Source organism: Triticum dicoccoides, chromosome 6B (assembly GCF_002162155.2).
Source record: "Triticum dicoccoides isolate Atlit2015 ecotype Zavitan chromosome 6B, WEW_v2.0, whole genome shotgun sequence".
NCBI classification, from domain to species: Eukaryota; Viridiplantae; Streptophyta; class Magnoliopsida; order Poales; family Poaceae; genus Triticum; species Triticum dicoccoides.
The window spans coordinates 617,502,580-617,515,363 of NC_041391.1; positions in this window are offsets into that span (position 1 = coordinate 617,502,580).

Consider the following 12,784-nt stretch of genomic DNA (forward strand, 5'->3'; position numbering starts at 1 on the left):
AGAGGAGAGGTTGTGGCGCTCACCGGCGGGGAGGGCGCCTTTTTATAGCCGAAGCAGGTGGCAGGCGGGGCGGCATGCGGGCGGACGCGTGGCGCATGCAAGCGGACGCGTGTCGGCGGCCTCTTCACTGTGCCGCCTGTGAGGCATCAATGGAGGCTGACCGGCGCGGCAGCGCGATAGCCTTCACATTGATTCCCGCAGGAACCGAGGTGATGAGGTCGACAAAGCGGCCGTCTTGTTGACTCGGCGGGCCCGTGTCTGTTTCGCGCCAAAACGCTCGCCCCGGCGCGTCGGGTTCGGCCTGGGTCCGTCGGCGCTAATTTCGGCCCAAGCCGGCGAAAAACGGACTCCTGGAGGCGCGACTGGGCCCTTTTTTCGGCGCCGGCGGAAAAAAATCACCTGGGGAGGCCGTTCTGGGGGCGCGGCTGGAGATGCTCTTAAACAGATCACTGAGAATAGCTCAACCAGACAGCACATAGCTCAACTAGACACCACACAAAAGCAAAAACTTTCTCGCGACACCGACGTGACCACGTACGTACGGTACGTCACAGCTGAGCTACACGAGTGCACGTCATGGTGCCGAGGCTGGAGCGCGGTGACGGCGGGTTCCAGCTCCCAAACTTCGAGCAGGAGAACTCCCTCTTCCTTCGCGCACTCATCTCCGTGTCTGAAGACACGGACACCGCCGTCCCCCCGCTGCACGTCAAGCCTTCAACGCCGCCCCTTGCTACAACTCCGGCTGTGGGGACGCGTGCTGCAGCTGCTGGGTGCGCCCGATGCGGCGTCGGCATGGACGGCTGCTGTCGGTGTCAAAACCGGCGGATCTCGGGTAGGGGTTCCCAAGCTGTGCGGCTTAAGATCAATGGTAACATGAACACGGGATTTTACCCAGCTTCGGGCTCTCTTGATGAGATAATACCCTACATGTTGCTTGATTGACTTTAATGAGTATAGGGGTTACAAGAGTTGATCTACCTCAAGATCATATGTTGTGGTCTAAGCCCTAGAGGTATGACGAGTAATGTCATCCTCTATCGACTAGCCTGGGCTCGATCGGTTTATATAATGTACCAGAGGGATAGGATAACAAGAGTCTTAGTCGAATATGCCGGTGGGGAGGAGTCCATGTCTTGATCACCAAGTCTTGTAGAATCTGCCTTGTGTATACTTCGGCTGTCCGAACTGGCCCATGAGTAAACGGCCATGGGGGTCCTCGGCCCAATCCAACTGATCGGGAGACGACGTGGTGAGTACCCTGTAGTCCAGGACACCGTCAGTAGCTCCCTGAACCGGTCTTCAAGTTGGGGACGCTCCTCGATTCTTCCGAACTGTTCTTCATCTTCGGTCGTCGGTCTTGAAAACTGGTTCAAAAAATCTTCTCATCTTCGATCTTGAGGATCGCCGAAGTAAATCCGAAGAGTTTACACGTCGGGTATCCGAGGAGCCCCTTTAAGTTGTCGGCCTTTATCAATGCCTTGTTATTTTTTACGCCACACTTCGGGTTTGAAGTTGTGCCCGGGCGGTGGTGTCCTCTTGCATCCGAGCTCCAACACCGGACTGCATTTGAGGTATCTTTTGCAGTCGAGCACCAACGCTGGACTATATCCAAGCTCCAACGCCGGACTGTATCCGAGGTGTCATAGATCACCTTGGCTTGAGGAAGTTTAAAGAAGGTTAGCCGAGCTTAATGTCGGAAATGCCCTCTATGGAGCCAGCCACTGGCACCCGAGCTTTATGTCGGACTGCTTCCGAGGTGTGTACCACCCCTGACTGCGGGCTGATTTTTTGATTGGTGTAATTTATTCTCTGCCGAGATATATAGCCAGTAGCCCTCAAGGTGTGTGTGTCGGTTTAAAACCCGAGATGCACCTGAAGGAAAACATGAAACCGCTGATCCTAGTAGCCCTTGAGACTCAGGTCGATGCAAGAAATCGGCCTGAGGATCAACGCCTAGCTCGGCAGCATACATAGGAATAGAAACGGGGTGTAATATACTAGAGATAATAGTGAATGGCGAACGTGCCCTTGAGGGAGGGTCTTGAGAAGTTGCCGTAATATATTAGCTTGATGCCGGATAGGTCCATATGGTACGTATTGTTTTCCGAAGACACGTTTGCGCATAGTTCGGTCAAGCCAAACCCTAAGCACTTTGAATTTTCTACATTGAACAGGCAATGCAGTAGCCCCCGAGACACTGGTCGGGTGGCAACACCAGATCAGGTGATCGATCTGCCCCTTTAATATTTATAAATAATGAGCGCCAAGCCCAGTAGCCCTCGAGCCTTAATGCGGGCACGGGGGGCCGAATTAAGGATCGATATCCATAGTAAAATCACAAATTATGTGTAATGACTCTACGTATCCAAGTACTTTACATCATTAATGCTCGGATCCGTATTGTACAAAACTTTGTTGACCGACCATCGGCTTCAACCTCTTCGGCTAGTAGCCGAGGAGTGTTTTTCTACTTTATAAAGCCGTTATAAGGGCAAAGATTTATGGAAAACAAGGTAATCCGACCATACAGTTTTATAAATAAAGATACACGAAGAGATATGTTATATTACGTAATGTAAGAAACATCTTCCAAGGAAAATAGTCCCGCTATCGGTTCCTTACTTTGGGTCATCGTGCTTATCATGATCATGAAACCTCACCTCCGGTCAATGTGGGAGGAAAATATTGAGGATTTAGTTCGGGGAAAATTCCCGAACTCTATTTTATTAATGAACCACAATTTTCACTTCCGTCATTGCCGGCCAATGTGATCCTTTAAGATTGCTAGCTTTCGGCTTCACCCAGTCTGAGGTACTTACTCGGATGACCCGGTAGTAACAATCACAGAGGTGCTCCCTTTACCACCTAGCCGAACAATCGGGAACGTAGGGGTAAGGACAGGAGCCAGGCAACCCAGCTTGGCTAGAATCTGAAGTCAAATTGATGCATATTTATGGCTTTATAACGATGATTATGGAAGGCATCCCTTGTATATTAAATACAAATGTCGATGATATGTTTACTTTGACTCCGTTGCGACCGTTTATCAATTGAATGTGGCCCATCGTCGGCTTCTACTCCTTTGTAGATACTACGCAGAGTTTTTTCCTCAATAACAAGACAACCCTTAGCCGACGTCTTAGTGCCCGAAGGCGGTTGTGTTAGCGGAAATGAGGCAATCAGATATGCGGGCTTTATAACTTTCACTTAGTCATAGGAGATTTAAACTGGGGAAGCTAGCTATGAGCCCCCGGTTAGTGTTCGGCGACAGCTGAGGTCAAGCCGTAAACACTTCGGCCAATGTTATGAACGGCCCGTCATTTAACATAGTCATCGGATCGCTGACCAGTTTACGCTTATTGTGACAATCAGTTTTCGGCTTTCTTCACTGAGGTGCTTAACCATGCGAGCTGGAAGCACAATCGTAGTGGTTCTCCCTTTGCACCTAGCCAAACAAAGCAGAACGTAGGAGGCAAGCACAGGAGCCGGGCAACCCAAATATTGACCGAAGAAACAATTTGAAACCGATGCATATATAGCAATATCCGAAAATGTTTTGCCGAATCCCTAAAGGTGTCCGGCGCTGCACTGAGAGACTTGTGCTGGAAACACACAAATAGTTTAAAAGTGCCATAAGCTTGGAAAACCAAAAAACGTCAGTAAAAACTTGACGTCCAAACAAGATCAAGTGTTCGGTGCCAATCCGAAAATTAGAAAAAAAATTGTGCTTCTGTCGTGCTTTAACATGACGCATCCAATCTCAAGACTTCACGCGGGTCAGCTTTTTGCAATGACCAAGAAGAAAACACATTTATTATAAAACATCTCATATAAATTTTAAGAGCCCCCAAGTTACTTGGGTAAAAGAATTTTATGTATAATGATTGTATATACCGAAGTACTTATATAATATCTGTGTTCACCCGAACTTTGAACGCATCTTAACCGACCGTCGGCTTCTCCCTCTTCGGTCAAGGACCGAAAAGTGTTATGTACTCTACCTGTCAAGAATATCGACGGTGTTTCCGATAACCAGGCAATCAGGCCACAGGGCTGTAACAGACAAAGCGCGCTCAGGGAACTTATGCTATATTACTAACAAAGTGTAAGAAGCATCTTCGAAGAAAATAGTACCTCTACCGATACCTTTGTTCGGTTGCTCATTGTTACTATGAGACTTGTGCAATAGATTTTTTTGTACTCATGAGTTCCGTTGTGTGGCGACCATGATTGAAAATAATAAGAGCGCTAGCTTTCGGCTTCACCTAGTCTGAGGTCAGAGCTTGGATGACCCGGTCGTGACAATCGCAGAGGTGCTCCCTTTACTCCCTAGCCGAACAATCGGGAACATAGGGGTAAGCACATGAGCCAGGCAACCCAGCTTGCGGAACACTTAAGTCAATATGATTCATATTGTGGCATAATACACGAACAAGGAACAAATCCGTACAAGTATAATCATATGCAAGAGAAAAAAATTCATAAAGGAAGCCCCCAAACAAACAGGATATTTGAATTTGTGCGTCACAAACAAAGTTATGACAAGGATTATTTTTCACAAACAACTTTTTGCCAAAAAAGTCTAATGCTTGGTCGAACCGAACAAAATTTTAAAAAAAGTTTCTGAGCATGAAAGTGACTTAGCTAGTTAATGTGTTCGACATTGATGAGCGGTCCGAGCTTGATGCGGGACAAGGTTCCAGCCCCCAGGCTGGTCCCAAGGAGGCCAAGCAGAGAGTTTGGAACTCCGATGAAGCCCCTAGTCCAGCCGCGGTAATGGAGCAGGTCGGCGCGCCAAGGAGAAAACACAATTCGGTCGACGGAGGCGGCAACACGGCTCAGTCTGAGTCGATTGGCTGCACAGATAAAATAGTGCAAACCAAAAGTAATGACAAATAAAGATAATAATGTATATTAAAAAATTCTTCTACTTATTTAATACAAGTGAAGTAAATAATGAAAGAAATATGGCTTGAGCGTCGAGGTGAATGTCGATGCAGGGCGTCGGCGTGATGTGGTAAAGGCGTGGCAAAGCCCGAATTCACAGGTCGGTCCGAGTTCCGGATACGGCGTTCGCCGAACTATGTACGGAAATTGTCCGAACCACCACGTGACCATTGTTAATGCGGCCACCATTTGGTAGACCTGTGTATAGATGATGGAACAAAATAGAGTAATAATTCCTTGGGAAAAATAAACCAAACAAGCAAAAATTGCTAGGATTAATAGCACCTGTTTATTTGTTGTAGCGGTCCGAAGAAAGGTTACTCCCAAAATTGGGACTTGACCTGCACACCCATTGTCTGATGGGTGATGAAGCGAAGGCATGACGATGCTGGCAAAGGTTGGCTCGCCGAGGCAAAGCCCGTGGTCCACCCAATGTGATGAAGCTGGTCGGCCGGTGACGCCGAAGTCTCCAAGGTAAGTTGATGAAAGGATGACGAAGCTCCCAGTCCAGTCGAGGAGACGAAGCAGGTCGGTGAGGAGATGTTGCAGCTGCCATGTCAGCCGAGGTGTTGAAGTAGTTCAGCGTGATGGACATCGACTCGATGAAGCAATAGTTTGGCCATGCCAATGTAGGTCGTAATTCGTGACGTGGTCAACGCTGGCTTGATGAAGTGACCGTGCGGCGATGCCGGTTTGCCCGCTTCGTGTAATCCGTGGGGCGGCGATGTTGGTGATGATTTATCCTTCGCGACGCTGAACTATTGTTTGGCTGGCCGAGATGATGATCCGAAGAAGTTGAGCTTGGCTCAACAAAGCGACGACATGTCTAGCGCAGGTCGGCCGTCGTGGAGTGATGTTGTCGGGCTGGTTTGACACCGGCGCGACGGTGAAGACCGTATTGTAAAAATACTTTTAATATTAGTGGGATGTGTTTGAGAATAAAACACAATACCCCATACAAAAATTTCCTTCAAAAAGAATGTCCGAAATCCCATTCTTTAAGAAGATGAATTTGGGCGGATTCGTTCTCACGCAGAAAACAGATCCAAAAAGTGATGCACTAATCGGAAGGTTTCTGAAGTTTGTACGGTCGGATCGAGCTGAATTTTTGGCAGGTGGTAGATATAGGAATTCCGCAGCCGATCAACGGTTGGATCTTCCAAAGGACTTCCGAGCTAGATGCTGGACACCACGCTCCAAACTCGTCCGGATTCCCGTCCAAATTCAACACGGCTCCGAAATATCATAGATTGCCAGACATTCCTCCATCGGAACTCGACGAAATTTTCTAGGGTTGTTGTAGACTCAATTCCGCACAATTTCACTGAAGCAATCGTTTAAAACGACACTCGAGGAAGCGGTGGCGGCGAATACAAGTTCGCTGTCCAGAAAAACAGCACGGTCGCCCGAGGTCAATGTTGACGTTGAGCCCCCAAGCTCCATGGATGATTCCTCCATGATCTTGATAGAGATCGAAGTTGATGTTGATGAAGGCCCTCATCCGACCATGACGATCGGAGGTAGGGAGCAGTCCTCGGTCAAGCCAAGGTGACTAGTCGAGCTGGTGACGAAGAAGCCGACGTCGCAGTTGACCTGCAGTCGAGCCATTGATCCTTTTGCCGAGCATACAGCAGAACTCTCAATGAAAGCACCAATGTCGGTGTCAAAACCGGTGGATCTCGGATAGGGGTTCTCAAGCTGTGCATCTTAGGATCAATGGCAACATGAACACGGGATTTTATCCAGCTTCGGGCTCTCTTGATGAGATAATACACTGCATGCTGCTTGATTGACTTTAATGAGTATAGGGGTTACAAGAGTAGATCTACCTCGAGATCATATGTCGTGGTCTAAGCCCTAGAGGTATGACGAGTAATGTCATCCTCTATCGACTAGCCTGGCCTCGGTTTATGTAATGTACCAGAGGCCTAGGATAACAAGAGTCCTAGTCGAATACGCCGGTGGGGAGGAGTCCTTATCTTGATCACCAAGTCTTGTAGAATCTGCCTTGTGTATACTTCGGCTATCCGAACTGGCCCATGTGTAAATGGCCATGGGGGTCCTCGGCCCAATCCAACTGATCGGGAGACGACATGGTGAGTACCCCGTAGTCCAGGACACCGTCAGCTGCCTCGGGCTGCAACTTCACCGCCGAGGCAATGGCTGGCTCCAGCAGCGAGGGGGAAGGGTACTCCGCTGGGAGCTTCGTAAAGGATGGCGGTGTGGGGATGATCACATGAAGGAGGAGAGATCTTGCAAAAAAAATCAGATTTTTTTTCTTTCTTACATATTATCATTTGATTGAGACTTGATTAAGTTTTAGTCGACTGAGACATAGCCACACCCTAATGCACTATAATTGATCAATTCCAACGTTGAATCGTATATAGACACCTCGAATCATGACACTTAAGAGCATCTACAGCCCGATACACCAAATCCGGCAATCAAATGCCCACGGACAGGCACTCCACGGTCTGTGACCGGTCACATCTCAAATTATCATTTTCACAACCGGATACATAAATTACAACTCCCCAAATATATACAATTACATGCAACATGAAACCTAATCTTGGGCGAACCTCATCCGCCTCCGCCCTGTCCATGTCAGGCGGCCCACTGCACCACTTGGAGTGTTGGTGCGGTCGCCGGGGAAATAGAGGAGGACATGGGACACGCACCAGCTCACGACACTCGAGACGCTGCCGTATCCAATGCCCTACTCTTCCTCATCAGAGCCCATAGCATGCACGTGACTGGTCAATGTGAGGTTGACGATGTATACGTCGTAGTTGGAGCCCGACACGTCCACCACAACGAGGTTGTGGCGCCAGGGGTTGGCGGCCACCCGTCCTAACACCGGAGAGTACGACTCTGCCTTGCCAACGTCTGCCGCGGCCTCCCCCCCCCTCTTCCTTGCATGACGGACACACCACACCATAGCCTCAGCAGATGGGCGACGGTGGACCTTCGAGTCGACGCGCCAACGAAGGGGCATCACATCCGCTATGGCTTTGGGACGCTAGACAGACCGCACCGCCTCCATCGAGGCAGCGGCGACACGCCTCGCATCGGGTCAAAGTGCCATTTGAGGGGACGCTATGGATTCCCACTAGATCGAGTCCGACAGTTGTTGAGCGTTCTCCTCGCGGCCATGGCGGAGCGCAATGCGGAAGACCATCTTTTCTTTGGTCGTGATTAGGATGACGTCCCAGTCCCTAGATCGGGTGACGGAGGACTCAAATCCGCTGCTCGTGATGCCAGAGATCACTGGATGGGTATTTAGAGGCAGAGCAGAATGGAGTGGCCAAGGTTTGGTATGCAGAGCGAATATATGTGGGTTTGTGGTGGGCCAACATGGGCTGGATCCGACATGGCTGACGCGCTCAGCACGCTCGGGCATCCTGATATTCGTTTATGATTTGGAATAGAGATGAGCGGTGTCAGTCAGCCCGAACATTTAGGACCGGTATGAGACGTCCATTTGAGTCATTTTTTTACCGGACAGTGAACGGGGCGGGCGTATAAGTGTGTTTGAGGTGCCCGGCTGTAGATTCTCTAATGCTACAAATTATCCGATGTCCGACTATAATATCCTGACCTAACAACCTATCAAGACCTGGCATCCAAATTTTAATTTTCTGTACACATATATGATTCTGCAAACACTATTTGGCAAACGTTAGGATTTTTGTCTTAGCACCGAACGACTAGCATGCCCTCAGATCACGATCCTACGGTCGGGACTGAGCGTGCAGTTGAGAAGCGGGGTCGAAGCATAGGGCGATATAATTTTTCTTTTCCTAGCGTGCGGAGTCCAACCACTTTGCTCATGATAGATAGGGACCACATAAAATTGGTCAACTCCTTAACGCTGCTCATTGGAAACCTCCGCCTACAAAATAAATCTCATATCGGAAACTGCCATGCAAATTTCATTAACTCTACGCTACATGATTTGATTTCGGATCCACACCACCCCCTCTTCCACAATCCTCACTGGTTCTCTCTTTCCCGCTTGGTAATTGATGCAGTGGTTTGCGGCGAGTCCGCGAACGAATTTCTTGGCGGCCGAGATTCTCAACTAGGGTCACCAAAAGCGAAAGGTGAGCACCATCCACTACTCAAGTGCATTTACTCATGGTTTCCCGATAGTGGAGACCCTAGTCTTTTCTATTATGTTGCTTTGATGAGCGAAAGGAGGAAGAGGGGAGTGAGCGGTGGGATGGATTACGAGACGGTGTTGATTTATTCCGGCCGCGTCCTTGAATTCCATGTTATTTTGCAAGTTCTATTTCGTGGTGCATGTGATAGGAGCGGAGCGGGGCTTTACTAGGAGGGAAGGGATCTAGTACTACAGATTTACTCAAGCGAAACAATCGTTATCTGCCCTGTTCAACCCTTGTATGTGATTCGTGTTACACGAGCGGATTCGCCGCAAACTATGAGATTTCTGCGGTGGATTTTTTATTTCCACCTAATACCCCTCATGTCCGTTTTGTGGGATGGATTTTGGAAAATATCTCATACCCTCTCTTGCCCATTTTTTTAATGATTTTTGAATTGAATATAACAACTCTAATCGATTTGCGGGGGATAGCTTCGAATCGCTGGAGGTGACCTCCTTGTGTATTGAGGTCATTTATGTCGCTACTATTTGAACTTCGGGCTAAACATAACCATGTTGTTACAATTTCTACCAAAACTTCGAGGGCAGTTGCAGCAAAAATTACAGGACACTTGTAATTTGTCCCAAAATTACCAAGGGAATTCCAGGACGATTCGAATCCCTAGACGTGACCCCTTTGTGGAACTACCCAATTTTGTACCATAGTTACCATATGCCGCTGATTTTCCACCTTCTAGCAAAATTACCAATATCATAGCTTCACACCATTTTTGTTCAAGTCATAGTAACTTTTTCATAGTTCAACTCTCATACATTCATGCTACTTTTTTCCACACACACCATATAATAATGAATTTGTTTCAGAGTGCTTGGTTGGGGGTAATTAGAGCATAGAATGGGAACTGAAGGGGTATGAGACTTTAAATCTATTGTTTGGTTAGGGGGGTTGAGAATTCATAAGGGAATAGGTATGGGACTTGAGAGTCCAACTCCCACCATTTTATTAACATGTGAGGGGGTGGGTCTTGGAAGGGATTGTTTTAGTGATTCAATCTTAACCCTTCATCATGACTTGCATTCATTTACCATGTCTAGTCCCTCGTCAACTCCTACTAACCAAACAGGGGAATATATATTATCTTCAAATTCTCACAAATAGTTCCTATCATGCACCAAACAGAGTATTAGGAATAAAATGACTCCTCCCATGTGTAATCTCAACACTACTCCCTACTCTAAACTCCCATTCTCTTCCCAAACATTGCCAACCTAGTCGGCATTCTACAAGTTTTTTTCTATCTTCTTTTAATAAAGGGGTTCTCCCATTTCTTTAATAGAAACCATTTAGAGTTTTTCACAAATAGAGCAACCAAAATAAACCTATCGATCGACTAGGTTACTACACCATCCACCACAATAGTCTGCAGCAAGAGAATGGGACACATCCCATCTCTCACCCATTCATCATCCAACTTACCAAGAACATATGCATCATCAGAAACAACAGAAATTGACTCCATGTTACAACAAGTTCTAAAAAAAATTAAAGGAGGGGAAGACTAGGATATGAACAACATCTACAACGGAGATACAAGATGTAGATCAAAAGCAAGAACTGCTCAGAAAATAAGTGCAGATCTTCAAGTAGCTTTGTAGGATGGCGGTAGTTGCAGGACCCCTAGTTAAACTTCATTTCTTCCATCAACCACTTATAATCTAAAGAACTCTAGAACATCATCCTTTAGCAGCATTAAAGGCCTCATTTTTTACTCGCTCGAACAACCTTATTCCTCACATCAACTCCTTTTGTCTTTCCCGGTTTAACTGTAATATTGTCCAAGAGATGATTAAAGCGCAACCTCTATGAAGAATCACAAAAGGATCCAGTACCCTCCCACCTCCAAAGCGAATTTCATTTCTATAATTGCATATATACCAAAGTATAGCAGAAATCCGTACAGAAAGCAACATTTATTTTCTTTATCATATTGAGCAAGCCATGAAGTAAATAGACTATTCATATTAGTAGGAGTATTTTTCACTCTATGTGGAGTTTTACGCGCATTCCATTTGTATAGTTATTCAAACATTTTTATGTAGTTATAGACTGCAAGATGCAAGATATTAATGAAGTACACACTGCATTTCCGTGACCTTAGTAGCGCTCAAGATCCTTGGTTCGACCCCTGCTGGAAGCGACATATAAAAATTTCTGGTATTAAGGGTTGGCATGCGCTTTCCTCTCGGCTTGTCTTCTTTCTCTTATATTCCTCCAACAGTGACATGGGCGCTTGGTAGGGTGCACCTCACCCTTTCGCCCTCCCCAAACCATTCTCTAGTCCCCTGCCATCTAGGCTCGCCCTCTAACCCGTTGACTTCTCTAGATACAAATAGCATCCGATCCCACACCGTGTGCGAACCAGTCCAGCTGAGAATCCCCTCCACCATTAACGTTGTATCCTCCTAGGCTTCAACTCGGTCTTATCAGTAACACAGTGCCTTGCTGCCACTCACCATAGTTTCCCCTTCTCTGCCTTGGATATCTCTCTCCTTCTTCTCTCCTTAAATTGAATGACCCAAATTTTGTTACCAAGTAACGTATATATAGTAAATGTATTTTTTTCATATAGTTGATTTATTAACTATACTTAAAGTACACAACAAACCTAATTGTTAACATATCATTGTAGCAACATCGTGGACATCACATAATATCATGAATTTTATTAATGCAACAAGATGTTGTATGGAAAATTTGTGCTCGCATATATCATCGTCAAACACCAGCTACGGTGAGTTTAGTTCTCCATGATGCACTTTGCTAGGTTTTGAATATGCCATATTTTCAGGAAATGAAATCCTTATATATACTCAATTTTTCATCATTTGGTGCATGTTATAGGTTATGGATACATTTCTGTTGGTTTGGCCACCTCTTACTAGGATGATACATCGATGTTAGCATATATTAGTTTTATTTTTTATGTGCATGTACTTAGAATGTACCAAAACATTTTGCATATTATTTACAATTTCCTTGTCCCCTATGCGGCTTATTATTGAGTTAGTTGTAGCAATGTCTCGCTGGCAGTCTGCACCTGCTGATATTATTTGTGATATTGGGGAGAGTCTTTTGGATAGTAATGGCCACGACAGCTATGTTGCTATGAGATATGTGTGTTCTATTTGGAGGTCAGCCATCTCATCTTATCAAAGGCTTTTTGTTCGAGCGCATCGATGGATTGTTCTTGAGGAGATCAATGAATTCAGTGATTGCACTGTACATCGGGTATTGGTTAATGTTTCAACTGGACGGATGGTCAAGCGTCGCATTCCTCTTTTGAATGACCATATTTATGTTGGATCTTCGGATGTACTACTGATTCTCGTAGAAAAAATGAACCTTACTTCGTCAAACTATGGGAGCCATTCACGGGCTATCTTGTGCAATTTGCAGCCGGGATCATCCATCATCAGCCTTCTCATTTTGCCGTCGAGACTCGCGCTGTCCCTAGACTGTTTCATGCCCCTGGAGGTTTACGCAACCCTCGAGTCATGTGTTATGATGTTAATAATGGCAATTTGGAGGTTCGATTTGGTGATATGCCAGTTGAGCGTGTAGCAAGTATGACTGCATATAAGAGTGATGTGTTTGTACTTTTCCATAATCGTCAGTTGTTCAAGATAACCGGGGCTGGTCATGAG